At 31.0% G+C, this 25,331-nt stretch overlaps 17 non-coding genes across 17 annotated transcripts; all 17 read left to right on the forward strand.

Moving 5' to 3' along the window:
• The first annotated feature begins 1,290 nt into the window (after positions 1–1,290).
• Positions 1,291–1,364, forward strand: TRNAT-CGU (transfer RNA threonine (anticodon CGU)). The gene has a single exon. It is a non-coding gene; the product is annotated as a tRNA-Thr (tRNA).
• Positions 1,365–3,109: 1,745 nt separating this feature from the next.
• TRNAT-CGU (transfer RNA threonine (anticodon CGU)) lies at positions 3,110–3,183 on the forward strand. The gene has a single exon. It is a non-coding gene; the product is annotated as a tRNA-Thr (tRNA).
• A 1,745-nt stretch (positions 3,184–4,928) lies between these two features.
• On the forward strand, positions 4,929–5,002 carry TRNAT-CGU (transfer RNA threonine (anticodon CGU)). Its single transcript has one exon. It is a non-coding gene; the product is annotated as a tRNA-Thr (tRNA).
• Positions 5,003–6,747: 1,745 nt separating this feature from the next.
• On the forward strand, positions 6,748–6,821 carry TRNAT-CGU (transfer RNA threonine (anticodon CGU)). The gene has a single exon. It is a non-coding gene; the product is annotated as a tRNA-Thr (tRNA).
• Positions 6,822–8,566: 1,745 nt separating this feature from the next.
• Positions 8,567–8,640, forward strand: TRNAT-CGU (transfer RNA threonine (anticodon CGU)). The gene has a single exon. It is a non-coding gene; the product is annotated as a tRNA-Thr (tRNA).
• Positions 8,641–10,385: 1,745 nt separating this feature from the next.
• On the forward strand, positions 10,386–10,459 carry TRNAP-CGG (transfer RNA proline (anticodon CGG)). The gene has a single exon. It is a non-coding gene; the product is annotated as a tRNA-Pro (tRNA).
• Positions 10,460–12,202: 1,743 nt separating this feature from the next.
• Positions 12,203–12,276, forward strand: TRNAT-CGU (transfer RNA threonine (anticodon CGU)). Its single transcript has one exon. It is a non-coding gene; the product is annotated as a tRNA-Thr (tRNA).
• A 1,745-nt stretch (positions 12,277–14,021) lies between these two features.
• TRNAT-CGU (transfer RNA threonine (anticodon CGU)) lies at positions 14,022–14,095 on the forward strand. The gene has a single exon. It is a non-coding gene; the product is annotated as a tRNA-Thr (tRNA).
• Positions 14,096–15,840: 1,745 nt separating this feature from the next.
• TRNAP-CGG (transfer RNA proline (anticodon CGG)) lies at positions 15,841–15,914 on the forward strand. Its single transcript has one exon. It is a non-coding gene; the product is annotated as a tRNA-Pro (tRNA).
• A 1,744-nt stretch (positions 15,915–17,658) lies between these two features.
• TRNAT-CGU (transfer RNA threonine (anticodon CGU)) lies at positions 17,659–17,732 on the forward strand. The gene has a single exon. It is a non-coding gene; the product is annotated as a tRNA-Thr (tRNA).
• An 828-nt stretch (positions 17,733–18,560) lies between these two features.
• TRNAT-AGU (transfer RNA threonine (anticodon AGU)) lies at positions 18,561–18,634 on the forward strand. Its single transcript has one exon. It is a non-coding gene; the product is annotated as a tRNA-Thr (tRNA).
• Positions 18,635–19,476: 842 nt separating this feature from the next.
• TRNAT-CGU (transfer RNA threonine (anticodon CGU)) lies at positions 19,477–19,550 on the forward strand. Its single transcript has one exon. It is a non-coding gene; the product is annotated as a tRNA-Thr (tRNA).
• An 828-nt stretch (positions 19,551–20,378) lies between these two features.
• TRNAT-AGU (transfer RNA threonine (anticodon AGU)) lies at positions 20,379–20,452 on the forward strand. Its single transcript has one exon. It is a non-coding gene; the product is annotated as a tRNA-Thr (tRNA).
• An 842-nt stretch (positions 20,453–21,294) lies between these two features.
• On the forward strand, positions 21,295–21,368 carry TRNAT-CGU (transfer RNA threonine (anticodon CGU)). Its single transcript has one exon. It is a non-coding gene; the product is annotated as a tRNA-Thr (tRNA).
• Positions 21,369–22,197: 829 nt separating this feature from the next.
• On the forward strand, positions 22,198–22,271 carry TRNAI-AAU (transfer RNA isoleucine (anticodon AAU)). The gene has a single exon. It is a non-coding gene; the product is annotated as a tRNA-Ile (tRNA).
• Positions 22,272–23,113: 842 nt separating this feature from the next.
• On the forward strand, positions 23,114–23,187 carry TRNAT-CGU (transfer RNA threonine (anticodon CGU)). Its single transcript has one exon. It is a non-coding gene; the product is annotated as a tRNA-Thr (tRNA).
• Positions 23,188–24,016: 829 nt separating this feature from the next.
• On the forward strand, positions 24,017–24,090 carry TRNAT-AGU (transfer RNA threonine (anticodon AGU)). Its single transcript has one exon. It is a non-coding gene; the product is annotated as a tRNA-Thr (tRNA).
• Positions 24,091–25,331: the final 1,241 nt, after the last annotated feature.

The following is a 25,331-nucleotide window of genomic DNA, read 5'->3' on the forward strand; positions in this document are numbered from 1 at the left end:
GAGCAAGCTTCCAGATAAAATGTTAACATTAATTCTATCATTGAGATCTCATTTTTTCATTTCACGACTACTTTTTAACTGTATGAGTACCAACAAAAGACTGACTTTAATTTCACAGGGATGACTACATTAATAACAACGCCATAATATCTATTACAATAAAGCATATTAACAAGTGACTTGGACAAGACATTGTATGAATGTAGGGCCTGTATATACAAAATAAAGGAGAGAAAAGCATTACATAACTTACTGTAAGTTTCCAACTGTTTAAAGAATTAATAAAATACTTGTTTCAAAAAAATATATAAAAATAATAAAAAATATTATACTTTAGACATATAATTTGTCATTATACATAAGGCAGTGCAAGTGGCACTGTGGCTTAGTTGGTTAAACCCCCTTTCTAGTAAACAGGAGATCCTGAGTTCAAATCACAGCAGTGCCTTTGCTTGATACCTTTTTATTACACCAGTATGTAGTTTTTTGTTGATGCATAACAAAATAAGATGTGTCAAACCTTTATCTGCTTTCACTTTGGCACATTTGGTCACCAATGTAAAAAAGTTTAAAGATGCCATCCATGTCAGAAGATGACAAACAACAAAACTTCACCCTATTTCAATATAAGTTAATTTGTAGAAATATGCCTATGTTAAGGTAAATATATGAATTTTTACAAAATAGCCTTCATCATATTGGGTAACTGCAAAATTAATTTGGAGTACAGTCAAAAGAGAATAACACAGGAAGTGTTAAAATGTCTGTAAAAAAGTAAGTTTCCCAAGGTACAGTAATTTGAGAGTCAGTTTAGTCATCATAGCTAGAGAATCATTGACATTTAACCCATATTTATTTCCATAACATCCTTAAAATTGTGTTAGGAAAATACTTCTTGATGAAAAGCTAAAATTCTCTTGAAAAAGCATAAATAAAGAATGTTCACCATAATTCTGACTTTTTAAAACAGAGTTCTTAATTTTACTACATGTTTTTGTTTTCTGAATATCAAAAATTAATTGACATTTATTCCCATGTAGCATTACTTACAGAGAAATCAATAAAAGTGCTAAAAAAATATATTAGAAAATTACTTTGACAAGATATTTTAAGAATGTAGGTCCTGTAAATCATGAATGAAAAGAGAGAACACAACTTTCTATTTATACTCTAAATTTCCACCGGTTTGAAAAATTGATGAAGCAATAGTTATAAGAATGTCAAAAATTGTTACCAAATAGCATATCTTAGATATATCATTTTTCTTTGTGAAGCTTTTGAGCATCATGTGGTGCTGTGGCTTAGTTGGTTAAAGCGCCTGTCTCGTAAACAGGAGATCCTGAGTTCAAATCTCAGCAGTGCCTTTCATTTATTTTCATCATCTCAGAATATAGTTTGTTGTTAATTCATCACAAAAAGACACGTGAATGCTTCAGCAGCCTTTACCCTTTCTCACATGTTCAGTAAAATGTACCACATTTCTAGATACAGTCCAAATCAGAAAACACAAAAAAATGCAATATTCCCCTTTTTTAATATCAGTTTTTTTGTAGAAGTAAATTGATGCCAAGGTAACTAGAAAAGAATTCCAGAAATTGGCAATATTCATGTCTGAGCAATCTCCAGAAACAATATGGTGTCCAGTCAGAGGAAATGTTTAAACAAAAGTCAGTAACAATGTGAGTTTCTCAAGATAAATGGATAGACAATTTAGTCATCAGAGTTTGGAGAGCAATAGAAAATAATGGATTATGTATTACTTAACATAAACAATATTGTGTTAGGAAAGAAATTCCAGAAATCAATTTTTCCATTTATTGAGCAAGCTTCCAGATAAAATGTTAACATTAATTCTATCATTGAGATCTCATTTTTTCATTTCACGACTACTTTTTAACTGTATGAGTACCAACAAAAGACTGACTTTAATTTCACAGGGATGACTACATTAATAACAACGCCATAATATCTATTACAATAAAGCATATTAACAAGTGACTTGGACAAGACATTGTATGAATGTAGGGCCTGTATATACAAAATAAAGGAGAGAAAAGCATTACATAACTTACTGTAAGTTTCCAACTGTTTAAAGAATTAATAAAATACTTGTTTCAAAAAAATATATAAAAATAATAAAAAATATTATACTTTAGACATATAATTTGTCATTATACATAAGGCAGTGCAAGTGGCACTGTGGCTTAGTTGGTTAAACCCCCTTTCTAGTAAACAGGAGATCCTGAGTTCAAATCACAGCAGTGCCTTTGCTTGATACCTTTTTATTACACCAGTATGTAGTTTTTTGTTGATGCATAACAAAATAAGATGTGTCAAACCTTTATCTGCTTTCACTTTGGCACATTTGGTCACCAATGTAAAAAAGTTTAAAGATGCCATCCATGTCAGAAGATGACAAACAACAAAACTTCACCCTATTTCAATATAAGTTAATTTGTAGAAATATGCCTATGTTAAGGTAAATATATGAATTTTTACAAAATAGCCTTCATCATATTGGGTAACTGCAAAATTAATTTGGAGTACAGTCAAAAGAGAATAACACAGGAAGTGTTAAAATGTCTGTAAAAAAGTAAGTTTCCCAAGGTACAGTAATTTGAGAGTCAGTTTAGTCATCATAGCTAGAGAATCATTGACATTTAACCCATATTTATTTCCATAACATCCTTAAAATTGTGTTAGGAAAATACTTCTTGATGAAAAGCTAAAATTCTCTTGAAAAAGCATAAATAAAGAATGTTCACCATAATTCTGACTTTTTAAAACAGAGTTCTTAATTTTACTACATGTTTTTGTTTTCTGAATATCAAAAATTAATTGACATTTATTCCCATGTAGCATTACTTACAGAGAAATCAATAAAAGTGCTAAAAAAATATATTAGAAAATTACTTTGACAAGATATTTTAAGAATGTAGGTCCTGTAAATCATGAATGAAAAGAGAGAACACAACTTTCTATTTATACTCTAAATTTCCACCGGTTTGAAAAATTGATGAAGCAATAGTTATAAGAATGTCAAAAATTGTTACCAAATAGCATATCTTAGATATATCATTTTTCTTTGTGAAGCTTTTGAGCATCATGTGGTGCTGTGGCTTAGTTGGTTAAAGCGCCTGTCTCGTAAACAGGAGATCCTGAGTTCAAATCTCAGCAGTGCCTTTCATTTATTTTCATCATCTCAGAATATAGTTTGTTGTTAATTCATCACAAAAAGACACGTGAATGCTTCAGCAGCCTTTACCCTTTCTCACATGTTCAGTAAAATGTACCACATTTCTAGATACAGTCCAAATCAGAAAACACAAAAAAATGCAATATTCCCCTTTTTTAATATCAGTTTTTTTGTAGAAGTAAATTGATGCCAAGGTAACTAGAAAAGAATTCCAGAAATTGGCAATATTCATGTCTGAGCAATCTCCAGAAACAATATGGTGTCCAGTCAGAGGAAATGTTTAAACAAAAGTCAGTAACAATGTGAGTTTCTCAAGATAAATGGATAGACAATTTAGTCATCAGAGTTTGGAGAGCAATAGAAAATAATGGATTATGTATTACTTAACATAAACAATATTGTGTTAGGAAAGAAATTCCAGAAATCAATCTTTCCATTTATTGAGCAAGCTTCCAGATAAAATGTTAACATTAATTCTATCATTGAGATCTCATTTTTTCATTTCACGACTACTTTTTAACTGTATGAGTACCAACAAAAGACTGACTTTAATTTCACAGGGATGACTACATTAATAACAACGCCATAATATCTATTACAATAAAGCATATTAACAAGTGACTTGGACAAGACATTGTATGAATGTAGGGCCTGTATATACAAAATAAAGGAGAGAAAAGCATTACATAACTTACTGTAAGTTTCCAACTGTTTAAAGAATTAATAAAATACTTGTTTCAAAAAAATATATAAAAATAATAAAAAATATTATACTTTAGACATATAATTTGTCATTATACATAAGGCAGTGCAAGTGGCACTGTGGCTTAGTTGGTTAAACCCCCTTTCTAGTAAACAGGAGATCCTGAGTTCAAATCACAGCAGTGCCTTTGCTTGATACCTTTTTATTACACCAGTATGTAGTTTTTTGTTGATGCATAACAAAATAAGATGTGTCAAACCTTTATCTGCTTTCACTTTGGCACATTTGGTCACCAATGTAAAAAAGTTTAAAGATGCCATCCATGTCAGAAGATGACAAACAACAAAACTTCACCCTATTTCAATATAAGTTAATTTGTAGAAATATGCCTATGTTAAGGTAAATATATGAATTTTTACAAAATAGCCTTCATCATATTGGGTAACTGCAAAATTAATTTGGAGTACAGTCAAAAGAGAATAACACAGGAAGTGTTAAAATGTCTGTAAAAAAGTAAGTTTCCCAAGGTACAGTAATTTGAGAGTCAGTTTAGTCATCATAGCTAGAGAATCATTGACATTTAACCCATATTTATTTCCATAACATCCTTAAAATTGTGTTAGGAAAATACTTCTTGATGAAAAGCTAAAATTCTCTTGAAAAAGCATAAATAAAGAATGTTCACCATAATTCTGACTTTTTAAAACAGAGTTCTTAATTTTACTACATGTTTTTGTTTTCTGAATATCAAAAATTAATTGACATTTATTCCCATGTAGCATTACTTACAGAGAAATCAATAAAAGTGCTAAAAAAATATATTAGAAAATTACTTTGACAAGATATTTTAAGAATGTAGGTCCTGTAAATCATGAATGAAAAGAGAGAACACAACTTTCTATTTATACTCTAAATTTCCACCGGTTTGAAAAATTGATGAAGCAATAGTTATAAGAATGTCAAAAATTGTTACCAAATAGCATATCTTAGATATATCATTTTTCTTTGTGAAGCTTTTGAGCATCATGTGGTGCTGTGGCTTAGTTGGTTAAAGCGCCTGTCTCGTAAACAGGAGATCCTGAGTTCAAATCTCAGCAGTGCCTTTCATTTATTTTCATCATCTCAGAATATAGTTTGTTGTTAATTCATCACAAAAAGACACGTGAATGCTTCAGCAGCCTTTACCCTTTCTCACATGTTCAGTAAAATGTACCACATTTCTAGATACAGTCCAAATCAGAAAACACAAAAAAATGCAATATTCCCCTTTTTTAATATCAGTTTTTTTGTAGAAGTAAATTGATGCCAAGGTAACTAGAAAAGAATTCCAGAAATTGGCAATATTCATGTCTGAGCAATCTCCAGAAACAATATGGTGTCCAGTCAGAGGAAATGTTTAAACAAAAGTCAGTAACAATGTGAGTTTCTCAAGATAAATGGATAGACAATTTAGTCATCAGAGTTTGGAGAGCAATAGAAAATAATGGATTATGTATTACTTAACATAAACAATATTGTGTTAGGAAAGAAATTCCAGAAATCAATCTTTCCATTTATTGAGCAAGCTTCCAGATAAAATGTTAACATTAATTCTATCATTGAGATCTCATTTTTTCATTTCACGACTACTTTTTAACTGTATGAGTACCAACAAAAGACTGACTTTAATTTCACAGGGATGACTACATTAATAACAACGCCATAATATCTATTACAATAAAGCATATTAACAAGTGACTTGGACAAGACATTGTATGAATGTAGGGCCTGTATATACAAAATAAAGGAGAGAAAAGCATTACATAACTTACTGTAAGTTTCCAACTGTTTAAAGAATTAATAAAATACTTGTTTCAAAAAAATATATAAAAATAATAAAAAATATTATACTTTAGACATATAATTTGTCATTATACATAAGGCAGTGCAAGTGGCACTGTGGCTTAGTTGGTTAAACCCCCTTTCTAGTAAACAGGAGATCCTGAGTTCAAATCACAGCAGTGCCTTTGCTTGATACCTTTTTATTACACCAGTATGTAGTTTTTTGTTGATGCATAACAAAATAAGATGTGTCAAACCTTTATCTGCTTTCACTTTGGCACATTTGGTCACCAATGTAAAAAAGTTTAAAGATGCCATCCATGTCAGAAGATGACAAACAACAAAACTTCACCCTATTTCAATATAAGTTAATTTGTAGAAATATGCCTATGTTAAGGTAAATATATGAATTTTTACAAAATAGCCTTCATCATATTGGGTAACTGCAAAATTAATTTGGAGTACAGTCAAAAGAGAATAACACAGGAAGTGTTAAAATGTCTGTAAAAAAGTAAGTTTCCCAAGGTACAGTAATTTGAGAGTCAGTTTAGTCATCATAGCTAGAGAATCATTGACATTTAACCCATATTTATTTCCATAACATCCTTAAAATTGTGTTAGGAAAATACTTCTTGATGAAAAGCTAAAATTCTCTTGAAAAAGCATAAATAAAGAATGTTCACCATAATTCTGACTTTTTAAAACAGAGTTCTTAATTTTACTACATGTTTTTGTTTTCTGAATATCAAAAATTAATTGACATTTATTCCCATGTAGCATTACTTACAGAGAAATCAATAAAAGTGCTAAAAAAATATATTAGAAAATTACTTTGACAAGATATTTTAAGAATGTAGGTCCTGTAAATCATGAATGAAAAGAGAGAACACAACTTTCTATTTATACTCTAAATTTCCACCGGTTTGAAAAATTGATGAAGCAATAGTTATAAGAATGTCAAAAATTGTTACCAAATAGCATATCTTAGATATATCATTTTTCTTTGTGAAGCTTTTGAGCATCATGTGGTGCTGTGGCTTAGTTGGTTAAAGCGCCTGTCTCGTAAACAGGAGATCCTGAGTTCAAATCTCAGCAGTGCCTTTCATTTATTTTCATCATCTCAGAATATAGTTTGTTGTTAATTCATCACAAAAAGACACGTGAATGCTTCAGCAGCCTTTACCCTTTCTCACATGTTCAGTAAAATGTACCACATTTCTAGATACAGTCCAAATCAGAAAACACAAAAAAATGCAATATTCCCCTTTTTTAATATCAGTTTTTTTGTAGAAGTAAATTGATGCCAAGGTAACTAGAAAAGAATTCCAGAAATTGGCAATATTCATGTCTGAGCAATCTCCAGAAACAATATGGTGTCCAGTCAGAGGAAATGTTTAAACAAAAGTCAGTAACAATGTGAGTTTCTCAAGATAAATGGATAGACAATTTAGTCATCAGAGTTTGGAGAGCAATAGAAAATAATGGATTATGTATTACTTAACATAAACAATATTGTGTTAGGAAAGAAATTCCAGAAATCAATTTTTCCATTTATTGAGCAAGCTTCCAGATAAAATGTTAACATTAATTCTATCATTGAGATCTCATTTTTTCATTTCACGACTACTTTTTAACTGTATGAGTACCAACAAAAGACTGACTTTAATTTCACAGGGATGACTACATTAATAACAACGCCATAATATCTATTACAATAAAGCATATTAACAAGTGACTTGGACAAGACATTGTATGAATGTAGGGCCTGTATATACAAAATAAAGGAGAGAAAAGCATTACATAACTTACTGTAAGTTTCCAACTGTTTAAAGAATTAATAAAATACTTGTTTCAAAAAAATATATAAAAATAATAAAAAATATTATACTTTAGACATATAATTTGTCATTATACATAAGGCAGTGCAAGTGGCACTGTGGCTTAGTTGGTTAAACCCCCTTTCTAGTAAACAGGAGATCCTGAGTTCAAATCACAGCAGTGCCTTTGCTTGATACCTTTTTATTACACCAGTATGTAGTTTTTTGTTGATGCATAACAAAATAAGATGTGTCAAACCTTTATCTGCTTTCACTTTGGCACATTTGGTCACCAATGTAAAAAAGTTTAAAGATGCCATCCATGTCAGAAGATGACAAACAACAAAACTTCACCCTATTTCAATATAAGTTAATTTGTAGAAATAAGCCTATGTTAAGGTAAATATATGAATTTTTACAAAATAGCCTTCATCATATTGGGTAACTGCAAAATTAATTTGGAGTACAGTCAAAAGAGAATAACACAGGAAGTGTTAAAATGTCTGTAAAAAAGTAAGTTTCCCAAGGTACAGTAATTTGAGAGTCAGTTTAGTCATCATAGCTAGAGAATCATTGACATTTAACCCATATTTATTTCCATAACATCCTTAAAATTGTGTTAGGAAAATACTTCTTGATGAAAAGCTAAAATTCTCTTGAAAAAGCATAAATAAAGAATGTTCACCATAATTCTGACTTTTTAAAACAGAGTTCTTAATTTTACTACATGTTTTTGTTTTCTGAATATCAAAAATTAATTGACATTTATTCCCATGTAGCATTACTTACAGAGAAATCAATAAAAGTGCTAAAAAAATATATTAGAAAATTACTTTGACAAGATATTTTAAGAATGTAGGTCCTGTAAATCATGAATGAAAAGAGAGAACACAACTTTCTATTTATACTCTAAATTTCCACCTGTTTGAAAAATTGATGAAGCAATAGTTATAAGAATGTCAAAAATTGTTACCAAATAGCATATCTTAGATATATCATTTTTCTTTGTGAAGCTTTTGAGCATCATGTGGTGCTGTGGCTTAGTTGGTTAAAGCGCCTGTCTCGTAAACAGGAGATCCTGAGTTCAAATCTCAGCAGTGCCTTTCATTTATTTTCATCATCTCAGAATATAGTTTGTTGTTAATTCATCACAAAAAGACACGTGAATGCTTCAGCAGCCTTTACCCTTTCTCACATGTTCAGTAAAATGTACCACATTTCTAGATACAGTCCAAATCAGAAAACACAAAAAAATGCAATATTCCCCTTTTTTAATATCAGTTTTTTTGTAGAAGTAAATTGATGCCAAGGTAACTAGAAAAGAATTCCAGAAATTGGCAATATTCATGTCTGAGCAATCTCCAGAAACAATATGGTGTCCAGTCAGAGGAAATGTTTAAACAAAAGTCAGTAACAATGTGAGTTTCTCAAGATAAATGGATAGACAATTTAGTCATCAGAGTTTGGAGAGCAATAGAAAATAATGGATTATGTATTACTTAACATAAACAATATTGTGTTAGGAAAGAAATTCCAGAAATCAATCTTTCCATTTATTGAGCAAGCTTCCAGATAAAATGTTAACATTAATTCTATCATTGAGATCTCATTTTTTCATTTCACGACTACTTTTTAACTGTATGAGTACCAACAAAAGACTGACTTTAATTTCACAGGGATGACTACATTAATAACAACGCCATAATATCTATTACAATAAAGCATATTAACAAGTGACTTGGACAAGACATTGTATGAATGTAGGGCCTGTATATACAAAATAAAGGAGAGAAAAGCATTACATAACTTACTGTAAGTTTCCAACTGTTTAAAGAATTAATAAAATACTTGTTTCAAAAAAATATATAAAAATAATAAAAAATATTATACTTTAGACATATAATTTGTCATTATACATAAGGCAGTGCAAGTGGCACTGTGGCTTAGTTGGTTAAACCCCCTTTCTAGTAAACAGGAGATCCTGAGTTCAAATCACAGCAGTGCCTTTGCTTGATACCTTTTTATTACACCAGTATGTAGTTTTTTGTTGATGCATAACAAAATAAGATGTGTCAAACCTTTATCTGCTTTCACTTTGGCACATTTGGTCACCAATGTAAAAAAGTTTAAAGATGCCATCCATGTCAGAAGATGACAAACAACAAAACTTCACCCTATTTCAATATAAGTTAATTTGTAGAAATATGCCTATGTTAAGGTAAATATATGAATTTTTACAAAATAGCCTTCATCATATTGGGTAACTGCAAAATTAATTTGGAGTACAGTCAAAAGAGAATAACACAGGAAGTGTTAAAATGTCTGTAAAAAAGTAAGTTTCCCAAGGTACAGTAATTTGAGAGTCAGTTTAGTCATCATAGCTAGAGAATCATTGACATTTAACCCATATTTATTTCCATAACATCCTTAAAATTGTGTTAGGAAAATACTTCTTGATGAAAAGCTAAAATTCTCTTGAAAAAGCATAAATAAAGAATGTTCACCATAATTCTGACTTTTTAAAACAGAGTTCTTAATTTTACTACATGTTTTTGTTTTCTGAATATCAAAAATTAATTGACATTTATTCCCATGTAGCATTACTTACAGAGAAATCAATAAAAGTGCTAAAAAAATATATTAGAAAATTACTTTGACAAGATATTTTAAGAATGTAGGTCCTGTAAATCATGAATGAAAAGAGAGAACACAACTTTCTATTTATACTCTAAATTTCCACCGGTTTGAAAAATTGATGAAGCAATAGTTATAAGAATGTCAAAAATTGTTACCAAATAGCATATCTTAGATATATCATTTTTCTTTGTGAAGCTTTTGAGCATCATGTGGTGCTGTGGCTTAGTTGGTTAAAGCGCCTGTCTCGGAAACAGGAGATCCTGAGTTCAAATCTCAGCAGTGCCTTTCATTTATTTTCATCATCTCAGAACATAGTTTGTTGTTAATTCATCACAAAAAGACACGTGAATGCTTCAGCAGCCTTTACCCTTTCTCACATGTTCAGTAAAATGTACCACATTTCTAGATACAGTCCAAATTAGAAACACAAAAAAATGCAATATTCCCCTTTTTTAATATCAGTTTTTTTGTAGAAGTAAATTGATGCCAAGGTAACTAGAAAAGAATTCCAGAAATTGGCAATATTCATGTCTGAGCAATCTCCAGAAACAATATGGTGTCCAGTCAGAGGAAATGTTTAAACAAAAGTCAGTAACAATGTGAGTTTCTCAAGATAAATGGATAGACAATTTAGTCATCAGAGTTTGGAGAGCAATAGAAAATAATGGATTATGTATTACTTAACATAAACAATATTGTGTTAGGAAAGAAATTCCAGAAATCAATCTTTCCATTTATTGAGCAAGCTTCCAGATAAAATGTTAACATTAATTCTATCATTGAGATCTCATTTTTTCATTTCACGACTACTTTTTAACTGTATGAGTACCAACAAAAGACTGACTTTAATTTCACAGGGATGACTACATTAATAACAACGCCATAATATCTATTACAATAAAGCATATTAACAAGTGACTTGGACAAGACATTGTATGAATGTAGGGCCTGTATATACAAAATAAAGGAGAGAAAAGCATTACATAACTTACTGTAAGTTTCCAACTGTTTAAAGAATTAATAAAATACTTGTTTCAAAAAAATATATAAAAATAATAAAAAATATTATACTTTAGACATATAATTTGTCATTATACATAAGGCAGTGCAAGTGGCACTGTGGCTTAGTTGGTTAAACCCCCTTTCTAGTAAACAGGAGATCCTGAGTTCAAATCACAGCAGTGCCTTTGCTTGATACCTTTTTATTACACCAGTATGTAGTTTTTTGTTGATGCATAACAAAATAAGATGTGTCAAACCTTTATCTGCTTTCACTTTGGCACATTTGGTCACCAATGTAAAAAAGTTTAAAGATGCCATCCATGTCAGAAGATGACAAACAACAAAACTTCACCCTATTTCAATATAAGTTAATTTGTAGAAATATGCCTATGTTAAGGTAAATATATGAATTTTTACAAAATAGCCTTCATCATATTGGGTAACTGCAAAATTAATTTGGAGTACAGTCAAAAGAGAATAACACAGGAAGTGTTAAAATGTCTGTAAAAAAGTAAGTTTCCCAAGGTACAGTAATTTGAGAGTCAGTTTAGTCATCATAGCTAGAGAATCATTGACATTTAACCCATATTTATTTCCATAACATCCTTAAAATTGTGTTAGGAAAATACTTCTTGATGAAAAGCTAAAATTCTCTTGAAAAAGCATAAATAAAGAATGTTCACCATAATTCTGACTTTTTAAAACAGAGTTCTTAATTTTACTACATGTTTTTGTTTTCTGAATATCAAAAATGAATTGACATTTATTCCCATGTAGCATTACTTACAGAGAAATTAATAAAAGTGCTAAAAAAAATATTAGAAAATTACTTTGACAAGATATTTTAAGAATGTAGGTCCTGTAAATCATGAATGAAAAGAGAGAACACAACTTTCTATTTATACTCTAAATTTCCACCGGTTTGAAAAATTGATGAAGCAATAGTTATAAGAATGTCAAAAATTGTTACCAAATAGCATATCTTAGATATATCATTTTTCTTTGTGAAGCTTTTGAGCATCATGTGGTGCTGTGGCTTAGTTGGTTAAAGCGCCTGTCTCGTAAACAGGAGATCCTGAGTTCAAATCTCAGCAGTGCCTTTCATTTATTTTCATCATCTCAGAATATAGTTTGTTGTTAATTCATCACAAAAAGACACGTGAATGCTTCAGCAGCCTTTACCCTTTCTCACATGTTCAGTAAAATGTACCACATTTCTAGATACAGTCCAAATCAGAAAACACAAAAAAATGCAATATTCCCCTTTTTTAATATCAGTTTTTTTGTAGAAGTAAATTGATGCCAAGGTAACTAGAAAAGAATTCCAGAAATTGGCAATATTCATGTCTGAGCAATCTCCAGAAACAATATGGTGTCCAGTCAGAGGAAATGTTTAAACAAAAGTCAGTAACAATGTGAGTTTCTCAAGATAAATGGATAGACAATTTAGTCATCAGAGTTTGGAGAGCAATAGAAAATAATGGATTATGTATTACTTAACATAAACAATATTGTGTTAGGAAAGAAATTCCAGAAATCAATCTTTCCATTTATTGAGCAAGCTTCCAGATAAAATGTTAACATTAATTCTATCATTGAGATCTCATTTTTTCATTTCACGACTACTTTTTAACTGTATGAGTACCAACAAAAGACTGACTTTAATTTCACAGGGATGACTACATTAATAACAACGCCATAATATCTATTACAATAAAGCATATTAACAAGTGACTTGGACAAGACATTGTATGAATGTAGGGCCTGTATATACAAAATAAAGGAGAGAAAAGCATTACATAACTTACTGTAAGTTTCCAACTGTTTAAAGAATTAATAAAATACTTGTTTCAAAAAAATATATAAAAATAATAAAAAATATTATACTTTAGACATATAATTTGTCATTATACATAAGGCAGTGCAAGTGGCACTGTGGCTTAGTTGGTTAAACCCCCTTTCTAGTAAACAGGAGATCCTGAGTTCAAATCACAGCAGTGCCTTTGCTTGATACCTTTTTATTACACCAGTATGTAGTTTTTTGTTGATGCATAACAAAATAAGATGTGTCAAACCTTTATCTGCTTTCACTTTGGCACATTTGGTCACCAATGTAAAAAAGTTTAAAGATGCCATCCATGTCAGAAGATGACAAACAACAAAACTTCACCCTATTTCAATATAAGTTAATTTGTAGAAATATGCCTATGTTAAGGTAAATATATGAATTTTTACAAAATAGCCTTCATCATATTGGGTAACTGCAAAATTAATTTGGAGTACAGTCAAAAGAGAATAACACAGGAAGTGTTAAAATGTCTGTAAAAAAGTAAGTTTCCCAAGGTACAGTAATTTGAGAGTCAGTTTAGTCATCATAGCTAGAGAATCATTGACATTTAACCCATATTTATTTCCATAACATCCTTAAAATTGTGTTAGGAAAATACTTCTTGATGAAAAGCTAAAATTCTCTTGAAAAAGCATAAATAAAGAATGTTCACCATAATTCTGACTTTTTAAAACAGAGTTCTTAATTTTACTACATGTTTTTGTTTTCTGAATATCAAAAATTAATTGACATTTATTCCCATGTAGCATTACTTACAGAGAAATCAATAAAAGTGCTAAAAAAATATATTAGAAAATTACTTTGACAAGATATTTTAAGAATGTAGGTCCTGTAAATCATGAATGAAAAGAGAGAACACAACTTTCTATTTATACTCTAAATTTCCACCTGTTTGAAAAATTGATGAAGCAATAGTTATAAGAATGTCAAAAATTGTTACCAAATAGCATATCTTAGATATATCATTTTTCTTTGTGAAGCTTTTGAGCATCATGTGGTGCTGTGGCTTAGTTGGTTAAAGCGCCTGTCTCGTAAACAGGAGATCCTGAGTTCAAATCTCAGCAGTGCCTTTCATTTATTTTCATCATCTCAGAATATAGTTTGTTGTTAATTCATCACAAAAAGACACGTGAATGCTTCAGCAGCCTTTACCCTTTCTCACATGTTCAGTAAAATGTACCACATTTCTAGATACAGTCCAAATCAGAAAACACAAAAAAATGCAATATTCCCCTTTTTTAATATCAGTTTTTTTGTAGAAGTAAATTGATGCCAAGGTAACTAGAAAAGAATTCCAGAAATTGGCAATATTCATGTCTGAGCAATCTCCAGAAACAATATGGTGTCCAGTCAGAGGAAATGTTTAAACAAAAGTCAGTAACAATGTGAGTTTCTCAAGATAAATGGATAGACAATTTAGTCATCAGAGTTTGGAGAGCAATAGAAAATAATGGATTATGTATTACTTAACATAAACAATATTGTGTTAGGAAAGAAATTCCAGAAATCAATCTTTCCATTTATTGAGCAAGCTTCCAGATAAAATGTTAACATTAATTCTATCATTGAGATCTCATTTTTTCATTTCACGACTACTTTTTAACTGTATGAGTACCAACAAAAGACTGACTTTAATTTCACAGGGATGACTACATTAATAACAACGCCATAATATCTATTACAATAAAGCATATTAACAAGTGACTTGGACAAGACATTGTATCAATGTAGGGCCTGTATATACAAAATAAAGGAGAGAAAAGCATTACATAACTTACTGTAAGTTTCCAACTGTTTAAAGAATTAATAAAATACTTGTTTCAAAAAAATATATAAAAATAATAAAAAATATTATACTTTAGACATATAATTTGTCATTATACATAAGGCAGTGCAAGTGGCACTGTGGCTTAGTTGGTTAAACCCCCTTTCTAGTAAACAGGAGATCCTGAGTTCAAATCACAGCAGTGCCTTTGCTTGATACCTTTTTATTACACCAGTATGTAGTTTTTTGTTGATGCATAACAAAATAAGATGTGTCAAACCTTTATCTGCTTTCACTTTGGCACATTTGGTCACCAATGTAAAAAAGTTTAAAGATGCCATCCATGTCAGAAGATGACAAACAACAAAACTTCACCCTATTTCAATATAAGTTAATTTGTAGAAATATGCCTATGTTAAGGTAAATATATGAATTTTTACAAAATAGCCTTCATCATATTGGGTAACTGCAAAATTAATTTGGAGTACAGTCAAAAGAGAATAACACAGGAAGTGTTAAAATGTCTGTAAAAAAGTAAGTTTCCCAAGGTACAGTAATTTGAGAGTCAGTTTAGTCATCATAGCTAGAGAATCATTGACATTTAACCCATATTTATTTCCATAACATCCTTAAAATTGTGTTAGGAAAATACTTCTTGATGAAAAGCTAAAATTCTCTTGAAAAAGCATAAATAAAGAATGTTCACCATAATTCTGACTTTTTAAAACAGAGTTCTTAATTTTACTACATGTTTTTGTTTTCTGAATATCAAAAATTAATTGACATTTATTCCCATGTAGCATTACTTACAGAGAAATCAATAAAAGTGCTAAAAAAATATATTAGAAAATTACTTTGACAAGATATTTTAAGAATGTAGGTCCTGTAAATCATGAATGAAAAGAGAGAACACAACTTTCTATTTATACTCTAAATTTCCACCGGTTTGAAAAATTGATGAAGCAATAGTTATAAGAATGTCAAAAATTGTTACCAAATAGCATATCTTAGATATATCATTTTTCTTTGTGAAGCTTTTGAGCATCATGTGGTGCTGTGGCTTAGTTGGTTAAAGCGCCTGTCTCGGAAACAGGAGATCCTGAGTTCAAATCTCAGCAGTGCCTTTCATTTATTTTCATCATCTCAGAACATAGTTTGTTGTTAATTCATCACAAAAAGACACGTGAATGCTTCAGCAGCCTTTACCCTTTCTCACATGTTCAGTAAAATGTACCACATTTCTAGATACAGTCCAAATCAGAAACACAAAAAAATGCAATATTCCCCTTTTTTAATATCAGTTTTTTTGTAGAAGTAAATTGATGCCAAGGTAACTAGAAAAGAATTCCAGAAATTGGCAATATTCATGTCTGAGCAATCTCCAGAAACAATATGGTGTCAAGTCAGAGGAAATGTTTAAACAAAAGTCAGTAACAATGTGAGTTTCTCAAGATAAATGGATAGACAATTTAGTCATCAGAGTTTGGAGAGCAATAGAAAATAATGGATTATGTATTACTTAACATAAACAATATTGTGTTAGGAAAGAAATTCCAGAAATCAATCTTTCCATTTATTGAGCAAGCTTCCAGATAAAATGTTAACATTAATTCTATCATTGAGATCTCATTTTTTCATTTCACGACTACTTTTTAACTGTATGAGTACCAACAAAAGACTGACTTTAATTTCACAGGGATGACTACATTAATAACAACGCCATAATATCTATTACAATAAAGCATATTAACAAGTGACTTGGACAAGACATTGTATGAATGTAGGGCCTGTATATACAAAATAAAGGAGAGAAAAGCATTACATAACTTACTGTAAGTTTCCAACTGTTTAAAGAATTAATAAAATACTTGTTTCAAAAAAATATATAAAAATAATAAAAAATATTATACTTTAGACATATAATTTGTCATTATACATAAGGCAGTGCAAGTGGCACTGTGGCTTAGTTGGTTAAACCCCCTTTCTAGTAAACAGGAGATCCTGAGTTCAAATCACAGCAGTGCCTTTGCTTGATACCTTTTTATTACACCAGTATGTAGTTTTTTGTTGATGCATAACAAAATAAGATGTGTCAAACCTTTATCTGCTTTCACTTTGGCACATTTGGTCACCAATGTAAAAAAGTTTAAAGATGCCATCCATGTCAGAAGATGACAAACAACAAAACTTCACCCTATTTCAATATAAGTTAATTTGTAGAAATATGCCTATGTTAAGGTAAATATATGAATTTTTACAAAATAGCCTTCATCATATTGGGTAACTGCAAAATTAATTTGGAGTACAGTCAAAAGAGAATAACACAGGAAGTGTTAAAATGTCTGTAAAAAAGTAAGTTTCCCAAGGTACAGTAATTTGAGAGTCAGTTTAGTCATCATAGCTAGAGAATCATTGACATTTAACCCATATTTATTTCCATAACATCCTTAAAATTGTGTTAGGAAAATACTTCTTGATGAAAAGCTAAAATTCTCTTGAAAAAGCATAAATAAAGAATGTTCACCATAATTCTGACTTTTTAAAACAGAGTTCTTAATTTTACTACATGTTTTTGTTTTCTGAATATCAAAAATTAATTGACATTTATTCCCATGTAGCATTACTTACAGAGAAATTAATAAAAGTGCTAAAAAAATATATTAGAAAATTACTTTGACAAGATATTTTAAGAATGTAGGTCCTGTAAATCATGAATGAAAAGAGAGAACACAACTTTCTATTTATACTCTAAATTTCCACCGGTTTGAAAAATTGATGAAGCAATAGTTATAAGAATGTCAAAAATTGTTACCAAATAGCATATCTTAGATATATCATTTTTCTTTGTGAAGCTTTTGAGCATCATGTGGTGCTGTGGCTTAGTTGGTTAAAGCGCCTGTCTCGTAAACAGGAGATCCTGAGTTCAAATCTCAGCAGTGCCTTTCATTTATTTTCATCATCTCAGAACATAGTTTGTTGTTAATTCATCACAAAAAGACACGTGAATGCTTCAGCAGCCTTTACCCTTTCTCACATGTTCAGTAAAATGTACCACATTTCTAGATACAGTCCAAATCAGAAACACAAAAAAATGCAATATTCCCCTTTTTTAATATCAGTTTTTTTGTAGAAGTAAATTGATGCCAAGGTAACTAGAAAAGAATTCCAGAAATTGGCAATATTCATGTCTGAGCAATCTCCAGAAACAATATGGTGTCCAGTCAGAGGAAATGTTTAAACAAAAGTCAGTAACAATGTGAGTTTCTCAAGATAAATGGATAGACAATTTAGTCATCAGAGTTTGGAGAGCAATAGAAAATAATGGATTATGTATTACTTAACATAAACAATATTGTGTTAGGAAAGAAATTCCAGAAATCAATCTTTCCATTTATTGAGCAAGCTTCCAGATAAAATGTTAACATTAATTCTATCATTGAGATCTCATTTTTTCATTTCACGACTACTTTTTAACTGTATGAGTACCAACAAAAGACTGACTTTAATTTCCCAGGGATGACTACATTAATAACAACGCCATAATATCTATTACAATAAAGCATATTAACAAGTGACTTGGACAAGACATTGTATGAATGTAGGGCCTGTATATACAAAATAAAGGAGAGAAAAGCATTACATAACTTACTGTAAGTTTCCAACTGTTTAAAGAATTAATAAAATACTTGTTTCAAAAAAATATATAAAAATAATAAAAAATATTATACTTTAGACATATAATTTGTCATTATACATAAGGCAGTGCAAGTGGCACTGTGGCTTAGTTGGTTAAAGCGCCTGTCTAGTAAACAGGAGATCCTGAGTTCAAATCACAGCAGTGCCTTTGCTTGATACCTTTTTATCACACCAGTATGTAGTTTTTTGTTGATGCATAACAAAATAAGATGTGTCAAACCTTTATCTGCTTTCACTTTGGCACATTTGGTCACCAATGTAAAAAAGTTTAAAGATGCCATCCATGTCAGAAGATGACAAACAACAAAACTTCACCCTATTTCAATATAAGTTAATTTGTAGAAATATGCCTATGTTAAGGTAAATATATGAATTTTTACAAAATAGCCTTCATCATATTGGGTAACTGCAAAATTAATTTGGAGTACAGTCAAAAGAGAATAACACAGGAAGTGTTAAAATGTCTGTAAAAAAGTAAGTTTCCCAAGGTACAGTAATTTGAGAGTCAGTTTAGTCATCATAGCTAGAGAATCATTGACATTTAACCCATATTTATTTCCATAACATCCTTAAAATTGTGTTAGGAAAATACTTCTTGATGAAAAGCTAAAATTCTCTTGAAAAAGCATAAATAAAGAATGTTCACCATAATTCTGACTTTTTAAAACAGAGTTCTTAATTTTACTACATGTTTTTGTTTTCTGAATATCAAAAATTAATTGACATTTATTCCCATGTAGCATTACTTACAGAGAAATCAATAAAAGTGCTAAAAAAATATATTAGAAAATTACTTTGACAAGATATTTTAAGAATGTAGGTCCTGTAAATCATGAATGAAAAGAGAGAACACAACTTTCTATTTATACTCTAAATTTCCACCGGTTTGAAAAATTGATGAAGCAATAGTTATAAGAATGTCAAAAATTGTTACCAAATAGCATATCTTAGATATATCATTTTTCTTTGTGAAGCTTTTGAGCATCATGTGGTGCTGTGGCTTAGTTGGTTAAAGCGCCTGTCTCGTAAACAGGAGATCCTGAGTTCAAATCTCAGCAGTGCCTTTCATTTATTTTCATCATCTCAGAACATAGTTTGTTGTTAATTCATCACAAAAAGACACGTGAATGCTTCAGCAGCCTTTACCCTTTCTCACATGTTCAGTAAAATGTACCACATTTCTAGATACAGTCCAAATCAGAAACACAAAAAAATGCAATATTCCCCTTTTTTAATATCAGTTTTTTTGTAGAAGTAAATTGATGCCAAGGTAACTAGAAAAGAATTCCAGAAATTGGCAATATTCATGTCTGAGCAATCTCCAGAAACAATATGGTGTCCAGTCAGAGGAAATGTTTAAACAAAAGTCAGTAACAATGTGAGTTTCTCAAGATAAATGGATAGACAATTTAGTCATCAGAGTTTGGAGAGCAATAGAAAATAATGGATTATGTATTACTTAACATAAACAATATTGTGTTAGGAAAGAAATTCCAGAAATCAATCTTTCCATTTATTGAGCAAGCTTCCAGATAAAATGTTAACATTAATTCTATCATTGAGATCTCATTTTTTCATTTCACGACTACTTTTTAACTGTATGAGTACCAACAAAAGACTGACTTTAATTTCCCAGGGATGACTACATTAATAACAATGCCATAATATCTATTACAATAAAGCATATTAACAAGTGACTTGGACAAGACATTGTATGAATGTAGGGCCTGTATATACAAAATAAAGGAGAGAAAAGCATTACATAACTTACTGTAAGTTTCCAACTGTTTAAAGAATTAATAAAATACTTGTTTCAAAAAAATATATAAAAATAATAAAAAATATTATACTTTAGACATATAATTTGTCATTATACATAAGGCAGTGCAAGTGGCACTGTGGCTTAGTTGGTTAAAGCGCCTGTCTAGTAAACAGGAGATCCTGAGTTCAAATCACAGCAGTGCCTTTTCTTGATACCTTTTTATCACACCAGTATGTAGTTTTTTGTTGATGCATAACAAAATAAGATGTGTCAAACCTTTATCTGCTTTCACTTTGGCACATTTGGTCACCAATGTAAAAAAGTTTAAAGATGCCATCCATGTCAGAAGATGACAAACAACAAAACTTCACCCTATTTCAATATAAGTTAATTTGTAGAAATATGCCTATGTTAAGGTAAATATATGAATTTTTACAAAATAGCCTTCATCATATTGGGTAACTGCAAAATTAATTTGGAGTACAGTCAAAAGAGAATAACACAGGAAGTGTTAAAATGTCTGTAAAAAAGTAAGTTTCCCAAGGTACAGTAATTTGAGAGTCAGTTTAGTCATCATAGCTAGAGAATCATTGACATTTAACCCATATTTATTTCCATAACATCCTTAAAATTGTGTTAGGAAAATACTTCTTGATGAAAAGCTAAAATTCTCTTGAAAAAGCATAAATAAAGAATGTTCACCATAATTCTGACTTTTTAAAACAGAGTTCTTAATTTTACTACATGTTTTTGTTTTCTGAATATCAAAAATTAATTGACATTTATTCCCATGTAGCATTACTTACAGAGAAATCAATAAAAGTGCTAAAAAAATATATTAGAAAATTACTTTGACAAGATATTTTAAGAATGTAGGTCCTGTAAATCATGAATGAAAAGAGAGAACACAACTTTCTATTTATACTCTAAATTTCCACCGGTTTGAAAAATTGATGAAGCAATAGTTATAAGAATGTCAAAAATTGTTACCAAATAGCATATCTTAGATATATCATTTTTCTTTGTGAAGCTTTTGAGCATCATGTGGTGCTGTGGCTTAGTTGGTTAAAGCGCCTGTCTCGTAAACAGGAGATCCTGAGTTCAAATCTCAGCAGTGCCTTTCATTTATTTTCATCATCTCAGAACATAGTTTGTTGTTAATTCATCACAAAAAGACACGTGAATGCTTCAGCAGCCTTTACCCTTTCTCACATGTTCAGTAAAATGTACCACATTTCTAGATACAGTCCAAATCAGAAAACACAAAAAAATGCAATATTCCCCTTTTCTAATATCAGTTTTTTTGTAGAAGTAAATTGATGCCAAGGTAACTAGAAAAGAATTCCAGAAATTGGCAATATTCATGTCTGAGCAATCTCCAGAAACAATATGGTGTCCAGTCAGAGGAAATGTTTAAACAAAAGTCAGTAACAATGTGAGTTTCTCAAGATAAATGGATAGACAATTTAGTCATCAGAGTTTGGAGAGCAATAGAAAATAATGGATTATGTATTACTTAACATAAACAATATTGTGTTAGGAAAGAAATTCCAGAAATCAATCTTTCCATTTATTGAGCAAGCTTCCAGATAAAATGTTAACATTAATTCTATCATTGAGATCTCATTTTTTCATTTCAGGACTACTTTTTAACTGTATGAGTACCAACAAAAGACTGACTTTAATTTCCCAGGGATGACTACATTAATAACAACGCCATAATATCTATTACAATAAAGCATATTAACAAGTGACTTGGACAAGACATTGTATGAATGTAGGGCCTGTATATACAAAATAAAGGAGAGAAAAGCATTACATAACTTACTGTAAGTTTCCAACTGTTTAAAGAATTAATAAAATACTTGTTTCAAAAAAATATATAAAAATAATAAAAAATATTATACTTTAGACATATAATTTGTCATTATACATAAGGCAGTGCAAGTGGCACTGTGGCTTAGTTGGTTAAAGCGCCTGTCTAATAAACAGGAGATCCTGAGTTCAAATCACAGCAGTGCCTTTGCTTGATACCTTTTTATCACACCAGTATGTAGTTTTTTGTTGATGCATAACAAAATAAGATGTGTCAAACCTTTATCTGCTTTCACTTTGGCACATTTGGTCACCAATGTAAAAAAGTTTAAAGATGCCATCCATGTCAGAAGATGACAAACAACAAAACTTCACCCTATTTCAATATAAGTTAATTTGTAGAAATATGCCTATGTTAAGGTAAATATATGAATTTTTACAAAATAGCCTTCATCATATTGGGTAACTGCAAAATTAATTTGGAGTACAGTCAAAAGAGATTAACACAGGAAGTGTTAAAATGTCTGTAAAAAAGTAAGTTTCCCAAGGTACAGTAATTTGAGAGTCAGTTTAGTCATCATAGCTAGAGAATCATTGACATTTAACCCATATTTATTTCCATAACATCCTTAAAATTGTGTTAGGAAAATACTTCTTGATGAAAAGCTAAAATTCTCTTGAAAAAGCATAAATAAAGAATGTTCACCATAATTCTGACTTTTTAAAACAGAGTTCTTAATTTTACTACATGTTTTTGTTTTCTGAATATCAAAAATTAATTGACATTTATTCCCATGTAGCATTACTTACAGAGAAATCAATAAAAGTGCTAAAAAAATATATTAGAAAATTACTTTGACAAGATATTTTAAGAATGTAGGTCCTGTAAATCATGAATGAAAAGAGAGAACACAACTTTCTATTTATACTCTAAATTTCCACCGGTTTGAAAAATTGATGAAGCAATAGTTATAAGAATGTCAAAAATTGTTACCAAATAGCATATCTTAGATATATCATTTTTCTTTGTGAAGCTTTTGAGCATCATGTGGTGCTGTGGCTTAGTTGGTTAAAGCGCCTGTCTCGTAAACAGGAGATCCTGAGTTCAAATCTCAGCAGTGCCTTTCATTTATTTTCATCATCTCAGAACATAGTTTGTTGTTAATTCATCACAAAAAGACACGTGAATGCTTCAGCAGCCTTTACCCTTTCTCACATGTTCAGTAAAATGTACCACATTTCTAGATACAGTCCAAATCAGAAAACACAAAAAAATGCAATATTCCCCTTTTCTAATATCAGTTTTTTTGTAGAAGTAAATTGATGCCAAGGTAACTAGAAAAGAATTCCAGAAATTGGCAATATTCATGTCTGAGCAATCTCCAGAAACAATATGGTGTCCAGTCAGAGGAAATGTTTAAACAAAAGTCAGTAACAATGTGAGTTTCTCAAGATAAATGGATAGACAATTTAGTCATCAGAGTTTGGAGAGCAATAGAAAATAATGGATTATGTATTACTTAACATAAACAATATTGTGTTAGGAAAGAAATTCCAGAAATCAATCTTTCCATTTATTGAGCAAGCTTCCAGATAAAATGTTAACATTAATTCTATCATTGAGATCTCATTTTTTCATTTCAGGACTACTTTTTAACTGTATGAGTACCAACAAAAGACTGACTTTAATTTCCCAGGGATGACTACATTAATAACAACGCCATAATATCTATTACAATAAAGCATATTAACAAGTGACTTGGACAAGACATTGTATGAATGTAGGGCCTGTATATACAAAATAAAGGAGAGAAAAGCATTACATAACTTACTGTAAGTTTCCAACTGTTTAAAGAATTAATAAAATACTTGTTTCAAAAAAATATATAAAAATAATAAAAAATATTATACTTTAGACATATAATTTGTCATTATACATAAGGCAGTGCAAGTGGCACTGAGGCTTAGTTGGTTAAAGCGCCTGTCTAGTAAACAGGAGATCCTGAGTTCAAATCACAGCAGTGCCTTTGCTTGATACCTTTTTATCACACAAGTATGTAGTTTTTTGTTGATGTATAATAAAATAAGATGTGTAAAACCTTTATCTGCTTTCACTTTGGCACATTTGGTCACCAATGTACAGATGTGTCCACTATTACCTTTCTGAAAACAGAGCTATGGTAGTAAATTTGGCATGACATGTATTCCTTGTACTTTTGTGCCATCATATTGTGCCGTGACAGTTCGTGACAATTGATAGTTTCACCACTGGGTGGCCAGTGCATCACGTAACATAGCTTCGCACTAACATTGCTGTTAAATAGACACTGTAATCAGTATGGCCAGCTTTAAAGTCTAATTGCTAATTGTGTAGGTGTGAAAATCTCAGTGTGAGAGGCCTTTGAAGTAGACTCCTTGGGGGTTACAGATTTTATCCTGGCTGGGAAATGTTACTATCAGTGACGTGCGGTGGGCACGTCCCTGCTTACTATACAGTATGTTGCTCAAAGCACAGAGGTGAATGAAATCTAAAGTGAAATTAAATAATAAGTTAATAAGTTAATAAAAACCTTAGTGCTATAGAGTAAAAGAACATATTATAAGATTTTGCAATGATAAAATATTTCCAAATAAAGGGCCTCATTACGAGTTGATCAGACGAAGATGCTTTTTTCAGCCCGTGCGACAAACTAACCTCCGCCTATGGGTTTTTTTTTTTTCCCCATACCAAGGCTTTGATCACTTCTGCAGGCCTGTTATGGTAAAAAATGTTGTGCAGTTTCTAAGTAGTTCTGGACTTAGGGGGTCATTATGACCCAATCGCAGCGTGTTGTCGTTCGCACAGCTGCAATCGGGTCCCTACTGCACATGTGCGACGGCCGCTATGCGCACGGCCATCGACGGGAAACGACGCTGGAACCGAAAAAAAAGCGATCGCTGCAATGATTGCACGAAGATTGACAGGCGGAGGGGGTACCTGGGCATCAACTCACCGTTTGCAGCCGTTTTCGGGGGGGGTAAGAAAATGCGGGTGTAGTGAGAGAAACGCAGGCGTGTCCAGGACGGGTGTTTGGCGTCAGAGCCAGGACCGAACAGGCTGAAAACGTTGCAGCAGGTAAGTAAGTCACCGGCACCCCTGCACTGAGGACACCGCCGGCACTGCCCACACTGCCGGCACCCCTGCACTGGGGATGCTGCCAGCACTCCTGCGCTGAGGACACCTCCTGCACTGCCGACACTGCCAGCACTTTTGCACCGAGGACACTTC

Source organism: Pseudophryne corroboree, chromosome 11, assembly GCF_028390025.1.
Source record: "Pseudophryne corroboree isolate aPseCor3 chromosome 11, aPseCor3.hap2, whole genome shotgun sequence".
NCBI lineage: Eukaryota > Metazoa > Chordata > Amphibia > Anura > Myobatrachidae > Pseudophryne > Pseudophryne corroboree.